Here is a 13088-nt window from a genome sequence, read left to right as displayed (position 1 = left end):
GTTACATAATTCAATTTTGATTGATTTTCTATGTTGAAAGAAGTTATGACAAATTTCTACCTGCCGTTTCTAAACCAACTCTTTAATAAATTTCCAATTTGAGTGAAGATCATATGAACTTTTATTCAATTTCAAAAAATAACGTCGCAAGCATCACATTTTTCGCCCGAATTCATTTTAAAAAATGTCTTCTCAAGAACACCTGCCTGGATACTTTTACTATAACTTTTAAACTGATACTTTCATCTCCGTTCTTCAAAAGGTCACTCGTGATATCAAATATTTGTGGTTATGACTGGTCTCCGATTCCAGGTCACTTTTGTTTTGAATCATCAGTTGGGTCGATTGCACTTGGCATTCATTACCTTACGGAAAGAACGACTGTAATAATCCGGTCAATCTAGACATTGGAAAGTACATAAATTTACAACAAACTGCAAACGCGTGTAATTGTTCAAAACATAGTTAAAAATAAGATTTCAAAATGCCGAATGATTGCGATGTCTGGAAAAAAATTTATTCGAGGTCAAAAGTAAAAAAAAACGGTGAGTTTCATCATAAAATAACCTCGGATAAAAATTGTAGATCATAAAATGCTCTACAAAAAGTGTATCAATACTTTTTTTCTTAGAGCCACCGTTTCTGAGATACGACGAGTCAAAAAGTTGTAATCGTCATTATATGCACACGTTTCCACGCCATCTATGAGGTAGTGTACTTAGCGCGTTTTTTTAAAGTGCTTTCCCCAATAGACCTATTCCACATGTCTGTTGTGATTCTGTCAAATTGAAAACTTGCACAATAAAATATATTAGCAAGGGTCGGAAATTATAAAAGCTGTTTATATCAAAAAAAATTTAAAATGTATTCATCTGAGTCATAACCTTCAAATACTTCTTCTTGTCGTTCTTCTACTTTGTCTTCTTCTTGATCTTCTTCATCTTGATGTTCATCCTGGGTGTAGGTAAACTGCGTCAAGAGTGATGTATCGCATGTTTCCTCGTTGGTATCAAATGAATCCTCCACTATTGGTGATTCAGCATTAGAACATGACTGGCCTTGACAATGTGTACATGACAGAGAACACAACAGTCCAACTTTTTTACAACCACATTTAGCGCTGCATCCCTTTTTACAGTTGCAAAAAATTGTGTTCAACAGTTTTTCCGGCGCAGGTGGGAGTAAAGTCTGAATAGGTTTTAATGCATTGTCAACCAACTTCCAACCCCAGTCTTTTGGGTCTAGCTGATAACCAAGCCACAGTTGAACTTGGTAATATACCCGGAAAAGATGTTGATGAGCAGCAACTGAGGTTTGAGGAAGATAAGCTAATTGCACCTGTTTCTTATTTTTAGTGTTTTTTACGAAACATGCATATCGATACTTATCTAAGCAGGTGGTTTTTTTCGGAGCTTTGTACATAGAAAGAAGAAACTGAATCCCTTTAGTGATAATTTCTTGTTGAGTCGAATTACTTTTTTTGAAAACTGCAGCACATTGAACTAAATCTTGTTTTTCAAACATTTTAAAGGCTGTTGCTTTACCCCTCCAGTAAAATGCAGACGTCATATCACAGCAAGTTATTGCGTGTAAAAATAGTACATAATTTTGACTCTTTGCAAAAGTAGATAAACTTTCGACGAATATATTCCGGTTTGACTTTGAGCTTTTCCTGGCTTTAGAAAGAAAATAGTTTTTTCAAGTGGAGTTCGAGCAGTAAGAAGTACGAGTAAGTCTACATCTTCACCAACAACAATAGTTGTATTTGTCAAATTAAATTGCTCTATAGCTGTTTCAATAATCGTACACTTCGGGATCTATTCAATTTTGTAATTGTTGCATATCCTGCAAGTAAAGGTGTGCAGACTTAGCATAAGGAAAATGTCCAGACGCGTGAAAATAAGGAAGCATTTCTTTAACGCACTTTAAATGAGCTTATGCATATAATGACGATTACAACTTTTACAACTTTTTGACTCGTCGTATCTCAGAAACGGTGGCTCTGAGAAAATAAAGTATTGATCAATTTTTGTATTTCATGATAAAACTTACCGTTTTTCTGAAAATCGCGAAAAACCAATTTTTTTCGAGATTTTTGACCTTTGACCTCGAATAATTTTTTTTCCTGGCATCGCAATCATTCGGAATTTTAAAATCTTATTTTCAACTATGTTTTGAACAATTACACGCATTTGCAGCTTGTTGTAAATGTATGTACCTTCACTCTTATTTTTTAGTCTAATTTGCCCGGACTACAAGTTCGCTGACTGGAGGATTCATCCCAACAACTCTACTTGTTATGGGTTGATGACCTGGAATCGAAGGTACCCGTGGCCAAGGATAACTTTGTTTTCTTCTCTTTAGCCATACACATGAATTTATGCGCGCATCGCGTTTCTGCGACCTTTGCGATTTCAAGATGACACAGCACAATGGAATGACCTTCACAGGGTTATTTGGAAATTTTCATATATCACTGGCAGTTATTGCATTGTTCTTTAGTGCGGTCATCGACAGACGCAAGTCTGAACTGGATAGTAATAAAAAATTAAAGTGGATACGGTTATAATTTTTGTGTTAAGGAATTCCTAAAACAATGGACTACATTAGCATAAATTTAAATTCACAGAAGATTGACAGTTATTCTTGATTTATGAGAATGCAGTGTCACCTGCCTCTATCAATTTCTGACCGAAATTGACTTGATTTATAAAACGTGTTTCTTTGTTTAGTCGAAGTCTCAAAGGCAAAAAAACCAATACATAGAAATGAACCGGCTGCGAAATAGTCCACGTGTACTGTAGAATTGGAGGTTCGTATTGGATAATTTTTACTTACTGCGTTTTATGATTGGCTGAAGAGTCATAAAATTGAAAATAACAATAAAAAAATAGAAAATAACAATTTTTTCATTTTGGCAACGATAATCTATTTTTTGTCTATTAAGGATAACTTCACCAAAGAAAAAAAATGCCAGGGTTTTAGTTTATTAATTATAGGGATTTTTATATTAACTTTCAATTCAGAAAAAGTTATTAATCAACAAATTTATAATTAACGTTAAAATTGGGATAAAAATTTTTTGACTGCGGATTATTGTTTATTGATGTATCCCAGCATTACATGAATTTTTTCATTCCTTAATTTTTACATTTAATATGTTAAATAAATTTTTTTTGTTTTTATGTCAGAGTGACGAAAGGCGCGCGTAAGCCAGACTACCCGCTTTTGGCTCTATTTTCAGGGCTCTGTAAAAATTATAAATAACACTGGTCTACAGTGGTTTTGTTGCCCTAGATATAAGATTGATTTTGGGTGTATTTATACTCACAATTCATGAAATTATCAATGGTTTTGTAAGATTTGATCTCGTTTTCTTTTAAATATTTATTTTCATTTTACATTACAAAAATTCGAAAACAAGAAACAAAATAACAGATATATTTATAATCTCAGTTTTATTTGGAAAAAAATATGATACTTTGAAGTAAATAGAGAGGTAAATTTCGAAAACATGTTATATTTCCATGAAACGCCTTTTAAGAGCTTTTCTTTTATAATTTTTCAGAGGACAATCTCTTTTTAAAGACCAGCAGTAATCGGCCATCATGTGACAATCCCATCGACCCTGATATCTTTCTTCCACTACTTTTAGATCCTGGTGGAACCGCTCTCCCTGCGCCTCACTTTAATTTCCTAAATTATCTGGAAATTTATCCAAATGGTTGCGAAGATAATGTAACTTGATACTCATATTTGCTCCTAGAATCTGAAAGTTTGTCAGCATATTTTGTACAATTTCTTCATAATTTGGTGCTTTATGGTTACCTAGGAAATTTTCGACTACCAACATAAAACTTTCCCAAGCTTTACTTTCCGGAAGAGTCATAACTTTAATAAAATCAGTGTCTTTCATCAATTGCCGTATTTGAGGACCATCAAATATTCCACCTTTCAACTTTTCCATACTAAGTTTTGGAAATTTTCTACAGATATATTTGAAACAATCTCCTTCCTTGTCCAAAGCTTTTACGAATTGCTTTATCATTCCTAACTTAATATGCAATGGTGGAAGTATAATTTTGTCTCTGCTCACCAACGGCTCCCTTATTACATTAGCTTTACCGACAGTTAAAGAATTTCTTTCAGGCCAAACATCTTGTTCCCAATGACGTTGCTTTGCTCTACTGTCCCACATACAAATGAAGCAAGGGTATTTCGTGTATCCACTTTGTTGACCAAGTAAAAAATTAACCATTTTTAAATCCACACAGATCGACCATTGATGCTCCGAGTAATTGGCCGAGGGAGATTTTCACTGTGTAAAACAGGACATTTTGTAGACTGTTAGTCTGGATATCTCCACGTTTGATTTCGATTGAAACCTTTAGCATCTACTACGCAAAAGTAACAATCATCGAAATGATTCTTAGGCTCCATCCAGATAATAGGAATACCAAAGTCTAATCCAGAACGTTCTCCTTTTTTCCACAACCGCAAAGACTCAACGCAAGACTTACAAACTTTATTAGGAACCCATGATTTATCTAATTTGTCCATTTTAAAACCGAAATATTCAGCATAAGTTTCCTTAACAAAGTCTGTGATATTTCTTTTTTGTTTTTTTGATATATAAATACCACAAATATAACAGAATAAATCACTACTATATTTGCACTTCCTTCGTGACAAACTCATGTTTAAAAAGACGAGATAAATATATTAGAACACTCAATAATTGAAACAAAATATTAACATATAACAACTTATCCAGATTTCCGTGTTAGTACTTCAATATTATCAAATAACTGAGTTCTCAGCTGTTTTGCAGAGCAAGGAGTCCGAGAAGTGGGGATCACGTGATGTTTGTACGCGCAAAGAAGTTGCGCAGAAGCCTAATCATGACTGAGAAAATACATTTTTTTTACTAACAAGCCGATTATTATTAAAAATACAAGATACGTAGAGCACATTCAGTACTTTCATAAATATATTCGTGATTTAGGCACTCGAAAACATAAAAATTTGCAAAAATATCCAGGGCAACACATTTTTTTTTTGTAGAGCTGTGTAATCGAGATACAGTTTCGGGAGTCAGGAATTTTTACGCAAATTCATTGATCTTTTCCAATCGTTTTTCAAATTTCCAAAATTTTGAAAATTTTCCGAGATATTAAGAAAAAACTAAAGCCCCATTTTTTTTTCACTTAATTGTTTATAACTTTTGTAATTTTTATCGGCGCGTTTTCGGACCTTTCCTTAAACTTTCTAGGCAAAAATACGAGTCGAATGACACCTTGGTCGTAATTTTTGGACAGGGCTGAAAAATGTCACCAAAAAGAGCTAAATCAAGTACATGTGAACCAGACTACTATGACAGGTTAAAATAGGATGTCTGATATTGGATCACGAATGCTTCGTTTTTGTACTCTTGGTTTCATAAATGCCATAGGATCTTGTAAGGTATTCTAACTGTTCACTTATAGCTTTGAAATGAAAGTTAAGGTATTCAGGAATACCAGTTACATAAATAAATATCCTAAACATTGATTTTGCCCAGTCACAGTGGCAATGGATGTAGCAATTCAGTTCAACACGAAACATATTGAAGGATAAATTAGAATTGCATGGTATTCAAGATTAGAAAGTATCACATAATTCAGCAACTTTCACCAAAATGTCTTGCATAAAATATTGTGTTCGAAATTCCTTGTTGTTCAACATATTAAAACTGCTAATTGCCCCTAGACCTCAATTAATAACAAACAGATTTTATTTTTTGGGATGAGCATATCTATATTTTTTTTAATATATCTACTGAATCAAGATCTTAAAAGGCAATTATTGAAATTCAGATCCCGTTTCAGTTGAGATTCAATTTGAACGGCTGTTTTCTCTAGACAGTCCGAAGTATGAGATTGATGAAAACCCTCACAAATAAATGTTTCTGTGTGATACTATCATATTAATGAAGCCACTGTCATGCTTGCGATAATCTCTATTTCGTTTTCTAAAATTGTAAACAGTTCATGAACGACCTTGACAAACTTATTATACACGTGCCAAGTTACACCGCAAACGAGATGAGCTGTAAACGCGTTCTATAAGCCAATACAAGCGGTATATTATCTCTGTTACTTCAGATAGTGATGATGGGGATATCAATATTAACATTTCGCCATTTTCATGTCGGTGTGAGTGACAGATACATCGATGGTAAATAGGAATAAATAATTCATAGTTACAAATTTGTTGGTGAGTCGGAACCAAACAGTATAAATGAATTTTAAAAAAGGGTATATTCTGAATATAAGAAGTATAATGTGAACTTGTTTCTTGTTATGGGATTCAGATACACTAAGAAAATTCAATAATTGAATAATACAATTTCACCGACTAACTCAGGGGCTTTATAGAAAATAGGCCAAATCGAGAACATTTTGAGATCCATTGAATCGAAAATTCTCCCCAAACTCAAACTCTACCTATAGGTTTTTTTCAGAAAAATAATGGAAATAAAGTATCGCGTTTCAAAATAACATTAGCTGAAATTATGAGTTCTGGCCTTATTGGTTCTCTCCGCATGGAAGTACCATTGCTGTAGTATACTATCCAGTTGGACACCACCAAGGACCTTTATTCACAATTGAATAAAAGAAAAGGATTGTAGTTCTAGCCGAGTTTCGATAGTGGGATGATTAGTTCCATTTTTCTCAAAATAAAATACCTATTCGTCTGATGTTCTCCTTCAACTCTAACTCTGCACATGAATTTTAATCAAAAACAAACCTAACACAAAAAGAGCTATCTAGAGGATTATCAAATTTCTGTGAAATTCTAAAAGACTGACCTCTAAAGAGGGTAGGAAACCGGGCAACTCGTGGTTTGATTAGGCAAAAAACTGGAATTTCCAGAGCTGATTTACAAGCTAGCAGAATTCAATTCCGAAAACTGTGCCCCTCAAGGGCAAAAAAACCAATACATAGAAATGAACTGGCTGCGAAATAGTCCACGTGGACTGAAGAATTGGCGTTTTATAATTGGCTGAAGAGTCATAAAATTAAATTTAAAGTCATGTTACGATGACTAATTGAAATCGGGAATGCGGTGATGGTTATCGCCGTCGTGTTCAGTTCGTGAACTGATCGCGATTTGAGTGTTGAACAGTTATGATTACTTAAAATTTTTGTTATCTGTTTGAAATGTGGCGTCTTTGGACAAGTAATACCAGTAATAACAAGTGTGATAACAACGCAGACTTTTTCCAGTGTAGTGATTCCAATAGCAATGGTGAACAATACGAAAAAGAGATACCAGTGAATAAGATTCGGATGCATTTGAATATTGAAACACAGAGTACCTATGTTTCAATGTATATAAGAATCTACATCTCAAGTTAGGTTTCGAGGGAAACGAACTATTACAAGCGACATCAGATTTGACCGAAATTCCTTTCTCAACTGTACGTAAAACCTTTAGATGTTCATATGATAAAATCATTAATGAAACCAATATACGACTGTTACAAAAGCAATGAGATTCCTACAACTGAAATCATAAGGAAGAAATTGAATACTTCCGGCCATAGCGTGAGCTGCTGTGACAAAACTCTTCAAATTTCGATAAAAAAAAACTAGGATTTAGATTATTAATAATAATAAATGTCAAGCGGTTATGGAAAGCAGAAGAAAAGTGGAATTGCGTAACAAATACTTTGAACAAATAACTAAATATAGACAAGAACAATGGCAAATTTTCTATTTGAACGAAACTTAGTATGACACTCACGACACAGTTACGAAAGGGTGGACTGATGGTTCGAGAATGTGTACGCCTAACATGCCTGCAAACAAGGGATCGCTACTAATCATAGTGCATTATTGGGGAGGAAGTTAAAGATGGGTTCAGAATTATTCGAAATTATGTGGAAAAAAAAGGACTGCTATGTTGACTATCATAAGAACATGGAAGCTAATATTTTCGAGGAATGGTTTGAAAACACATTGATCACAAGTTTGGATACGAATAGTGTAATAGTTCTTGACAACACTACTTATCATTCGCGACAGCTCATCAAAGTACCGAATAAAAATTCGAGGAAAGGTAAAATACAAAGTTTTTTAATGGATAACAATTAGTATTTTGAAGATTACTATACCAAAAACCAATTACTTGAAGTTTTTCAGACAAAAACATTTGAAAAAGTGTATTCCCTTGAGAGTATCGCTGAAAAGTATGGATACACCATATTGAGACTTCCCCCCTATTTTTGTGTTTTCAATCCCATCGAAATCATTTGGGGAAAATTGAAACAAAACATCAGGCGTAAAAATAATTTTCCAAAATGTGATAAGAAGGTAATAGAGCTAATTAAAGGAGAAGTATCTAATATTATCGAAGAAGACTGGCAGAAAAGGATCAAAAAAGTTATTTTGGTTGGAAAAGACTATGTGGAGATTGAACAACTCCATATGGTGGTAAAAAAATCATTATTGATTTAAACGACGACAGTCATTTAAATCAATAATGAATAGTGAAACAGATAATATGGAAAAGGAATCATCAGAAGCTTTCGAAGAAAGTTGGTGAAGTGTTTTTGAAGCGATCTATTGTATATATATATATATATATATATATATATATATATATATATATATATATATATATGTGTGTGTGTGTGTGTGAGTAAGTAGTATTCAGAAGTATTTTCAATTATCACCTTGTTATTTGAATCCCACTCACCTATATAAACGACCTATATAAACCTATATAATATTATAAATGTTATCATTTATATTTTTAAGGTAGGTTGCACTATATCGTTTAGTTGAACTATACACCTCACAAGTGTCGTAATAACAACACTAGTTTACAGCTCACGACATTCATCTATTCAAATCAACTTGAAGATCTTTTGATTAATATGTTTTCGTTATTAGTTTGTTGCTGCATGTGAGAAGTGTTGTTATCAACTTATTTACGTGTTTACCTATTTCTGCGTTGCGTCTGACTTGTCATAAATCTATTTGTAAACATCAAATACCTGATTTAATAATGTTTTCATCTAATTGCTTCTCAGTTTAAAATGAAGGCACTCAATGTAATATATGTTTAATATTACGTTATCCAGAAGATTCTCAATCAGTCGGGCTTCATTTATTTATCCACTCCCCGTGTAATGCAATCTTCATCATATTTTAATTCAAAACATTCTTATTTCCTGGAATAAGTCAAAAGTCAAGTTATACCGGTGAATATTGATAACCAACAGATCAGAGGAGCTCTTCAAAAACATTTGATAGCACCCAGCGCAGTAGTCGCTGTCAAAAAAATTGAAAAAACCTTGGCTATTGGTACGTAAATAGCGTGTGCGACCTTGGCAAGCGGTTGGCTGTTTATTCCTCTCCGTAATCACTGTATATACGAGGCGTTCATTAACGTATTATGCCGGTCCACCATGCACCTATTCTGATCTCAGTTAGGTATGCGCTTACGTAATGTTGGTGATAATTTCAGTGGCAGACGAAGCTGTGCTGTAGCGCAACATTTACTTCAAACAAAGGTGGCATAAATTCAGCGATTTGTATAACATTACAACACACAAAATTTACACATATACATTATATATAAATAAATGAGAGGGTTTGACCTTAATGTCTAGACTATATAGAGTAATCATTAATCAAATATTCCTTAATAGAGTAAAAACCTGTCAAGATTTCTTGTCTTCTCAGTCAATTTATTATAAAGTTTAATATTGGGAGAATTCTTAGCCGATTTATCTAGACGATATCGAGGCTCAAGTAAAATGTCTTTTGTTCTTGTATTGTAAGTATAGAAATTCGAATTGGTTGTGAATATGTCTTTATGTTTATGAATGTGATGAAGAGTATGATAGACATATAATGAAGGCACTCTCATAATACCATACCTGACAAATAGCTGACGGCAATGATCTCTGTATTCAGCATTAACCATAACTCTCAGCGCTCTTTTCTGTATAATAAATACTTTACTGGCGTGCGTTGAATTTCCCCACAATAGGACACCGTAATTCAGATGTGATTGAATGAGGGCGTGAAAAGTACTGAGTAGAGTTTCTCGATTTGTAAATGTTTTTAGTTTGCGGAGAACAAAGATATAGGTGGAGATTTTCTTACACAGAAAATTTTTTGCCAAAAAAATTATCTTATCAAATTTGTCTATTTCTAGTCATGTGTGTCGAAATAACCAATGAAACCATCATTACACTGATAACTACCCATGGATAGTTTTCACGGGTAGTTATCACTTATGTCATGACATTGCTAAGCAACCAACACAATAAAGTTGTTTGACATTTCAGTAATTCAATTTATTTCGAAAATGTCACTTCCTCGCTTTGGTGTTCAAAATGATGCGGCAATTGAAGAAAATACACCAAAAAATACTGTCAATAGTAAAAAAATACACTTGGAAAATATTTATGGAGTTTTGTGACGCCAGAAAATATGAATTGGATGGAAATCGTACTCTCGAAGAGCTTGCATTAATACTCAAGGATTGGGCGATTAATATGAGAAAAAAGGATAGCACAGAGTTTAAGGAGGCTACTGTTAAAACCGTATGGAATATAACAAACAAATTATTACAAGAAAAGTATTACAAGGAGTATAATATGCTAGACCCCTTTAAAAGTGTTGCATTCAAACAAGCGCGGAATGCACGCGACGCAGCACGAAGAAATTTACAAACAGATCCCACTAAACGCAAAACAAGCTCAGTACCATTAACTTCAAATGAAATGAGTAAAATTATAAACTTTTGGGATGAAAATACCCCTATAGGACTCCTACGCAAATTTTATCACATAGCAGCGGTGGAATTGGCTTGGAGAGGTGGTGAAGGTGTTGCTTGCTTAGTTGATTATTTTCATATCGAAAAGGACAACAATGGATCTCCAACTAATAGGATAGAATATAATCCAATTTTCAGTAGAACCTGCCAAGGGGGTTCAAAGAACTGCGCCTCTAGCAAATGGTTAGTTCAAAATAGTGATAACAATGCTTGTCCTGTCAGATTATTCATTAAATTATTATCAAAACGAGGCACAAATATCAAGACAAATAGACTATTTTTAAGGCCAAATCGTCACTGGAAGACAGGAAGCGATAACTGGTATGACAATATGCCTCTGGGTAGAAATATAATCAACGGATGGACGAAATCTTCTGCTGAAGCAATTGGCTTAGATACGAAACAGAGGAAAATAACCAATCACTCTAATAGAGCAACTGCAGTCAGTCAACTAGCTAAGAGTGGAGTTCAAGAACAGCAATTGTTGAAAATTACTGGGCACAATAATGGAAATTCCATAAAACCTTATTTGAATATTGATCAGGAACATCAACCAAATAATCAATAGTATGCGTGGAAACACCTATGCAGTAACCGAGGCAAATACAGCAAGATCAACGGAATATCATTATACAAATTGTTCTTTTAATAACTGTGTGTTCAATAAATAATTTTGTTCGAATTGCAAAAAATTTTCTCACCGAATATCCCTCGAACATTGATAAATAACTCATAATTGTATCACAACTTCCTCAAGCACGTTATTTTAGGTAACATCCCTCCGCCTTCGGCGTCGGGATGTTACCAAATAACGTGCTTTCGAAAACATAAAATTATTTCGTTAGTTATCAATGTCCTTGGGATATTATAGCTGAATGTCAATATGTGGACCCCAGGCTAGACTGTCATCCAGTGTTATTCCCAGAAGGTTAACGGTATCACCTTTACTCGACGTATGATTGCTGAAGAAGTTTAATTTCTGCGTATCTATATTCAGAGTCAGCAGAATACCAGTGTTCAGCTGAGTCCAACACCTCATCCTCTATATTTGTGAGATTGTGTAGAACACGGTCGGTGTTAAGTATGGTAGCGTCATCAGCATACATAACTATTTTATTAGACGAAAATTGATAGAAAAGATCATTTATATAGATTATAAAAAGAAGGGGCCACAAAACCGACCCTTGCGGAACGCCATGATTAATTTTTTCCACTTGGGAACGTCTCGTGCCATCTGAGACGCATATATATCTGTCCGTTAGGTAAGATTTCAATAGTTTCAGTGGTAGCCCTCTTATACCATTGTGTTCCAGCTTTTTAATCAGTAGATCATGGGAAACGCAGTCAAAGGCCTTGCTGAGATCTACTAAGGTGATTGAAGTATAAGTACCTTCTTCAAAACTCTGGACTACATTTTTTACCACAGTGTAAACTGCATCAAGTGTGCTCCGATTTGTTCTGAACCCGAACTGGAATTTGTGTATAAGGGAGTATTTTTCAAAGAAAACTATCAAGCGATTTTTAATCAAGATTTCAAAAACTTTCCCAATAATCGGAATTAATGATATTGGTCGATAGTTGCCCTGGATCGAGGGGTCTCCTTTTTTAAAATGGAATTTACCCTGGCGATTTTCAATGATTCCGATTATTGATGATTAATGATTTAATGATATATCCAGTTTAACTAAAAATGAAAATATATATATGAATATTAGAATAGAATAGAATAGAATAGAATAGAATAGAATAGAAATTTATTCAACATTAAAAGATTTTATACATGTGGTACATACAGTATAAAACTTTATCAGACTAGTCAGAACCGAACATAAAGCAACTGTGCTTATCTATAGTTTGTGTATATATACATGTTATTATAAGTTAAGTAGACATAATAAAAAGATTCAAGAACAGTGACAGATAATATATGCAAGTAGCCTAAATTAGTTAAAATTGTGAAATCTAATTTTTTTTTTTTATTATTATTTGTACAAGTAAAATAAAGTAACTACACAATAATAGCTAGTGTTGAAGAAATTCTTCAGTACTATAAAATGCATTTTTGGTAAGGTAATCAAGTAAAGAACTTTGAAATTCAGTGAAATTGCATGTTTCCAAATAGCTGAAGTGCTTTATTATAGCAGATGATACCTTGATAACTTGAGGATCCCTGACCAAGAGCCAGTCGAGAGTAGGGTAGTCGCAGTTCATTACCATTCCGAGTGTGATGTTTATGTATCATGTTATTTTTA

General features: G+C 33.7%; 1 protein-coding gene across 1 annotated transcript in view; it reads left to right on the top strand.

Annotated features, from left to right (window-relative positions):
* Positions 1 to 13088, top strand: part of Glut4EF (Glucose transporter 4 enhancer factor) — a 183370-nt gene that overhangs the window by 115957 nt on the left and 54325 nt on the right. The gene's annotated exons all lie outside the window — the stretch shown is intronic.

Source organism: Leptinotarsa decemlineata, unplaced genomic scaffold (assembly GCF_025532065.1).
Source record: "Leptinotarsa decemlineata unplaced genomic scaffold, Ldec_3_MD MMD2_tig00078363_RagTag_RagTag, whole genome shotgun sequence".
In the NCBI taxonomy this organism is placed as follows: Eukaryota; Metazoa; Arthropoda; class Insecta; order Coleoptera; family Chrysomelidae; genus Leptinotarsa; species Leptinotarsa decemlineata.
The sequence above is the reverse complement of the archived record's forward strand: the minus strand, read 5'-3'. Positions and strand labels throughout refer to the sequence as shown.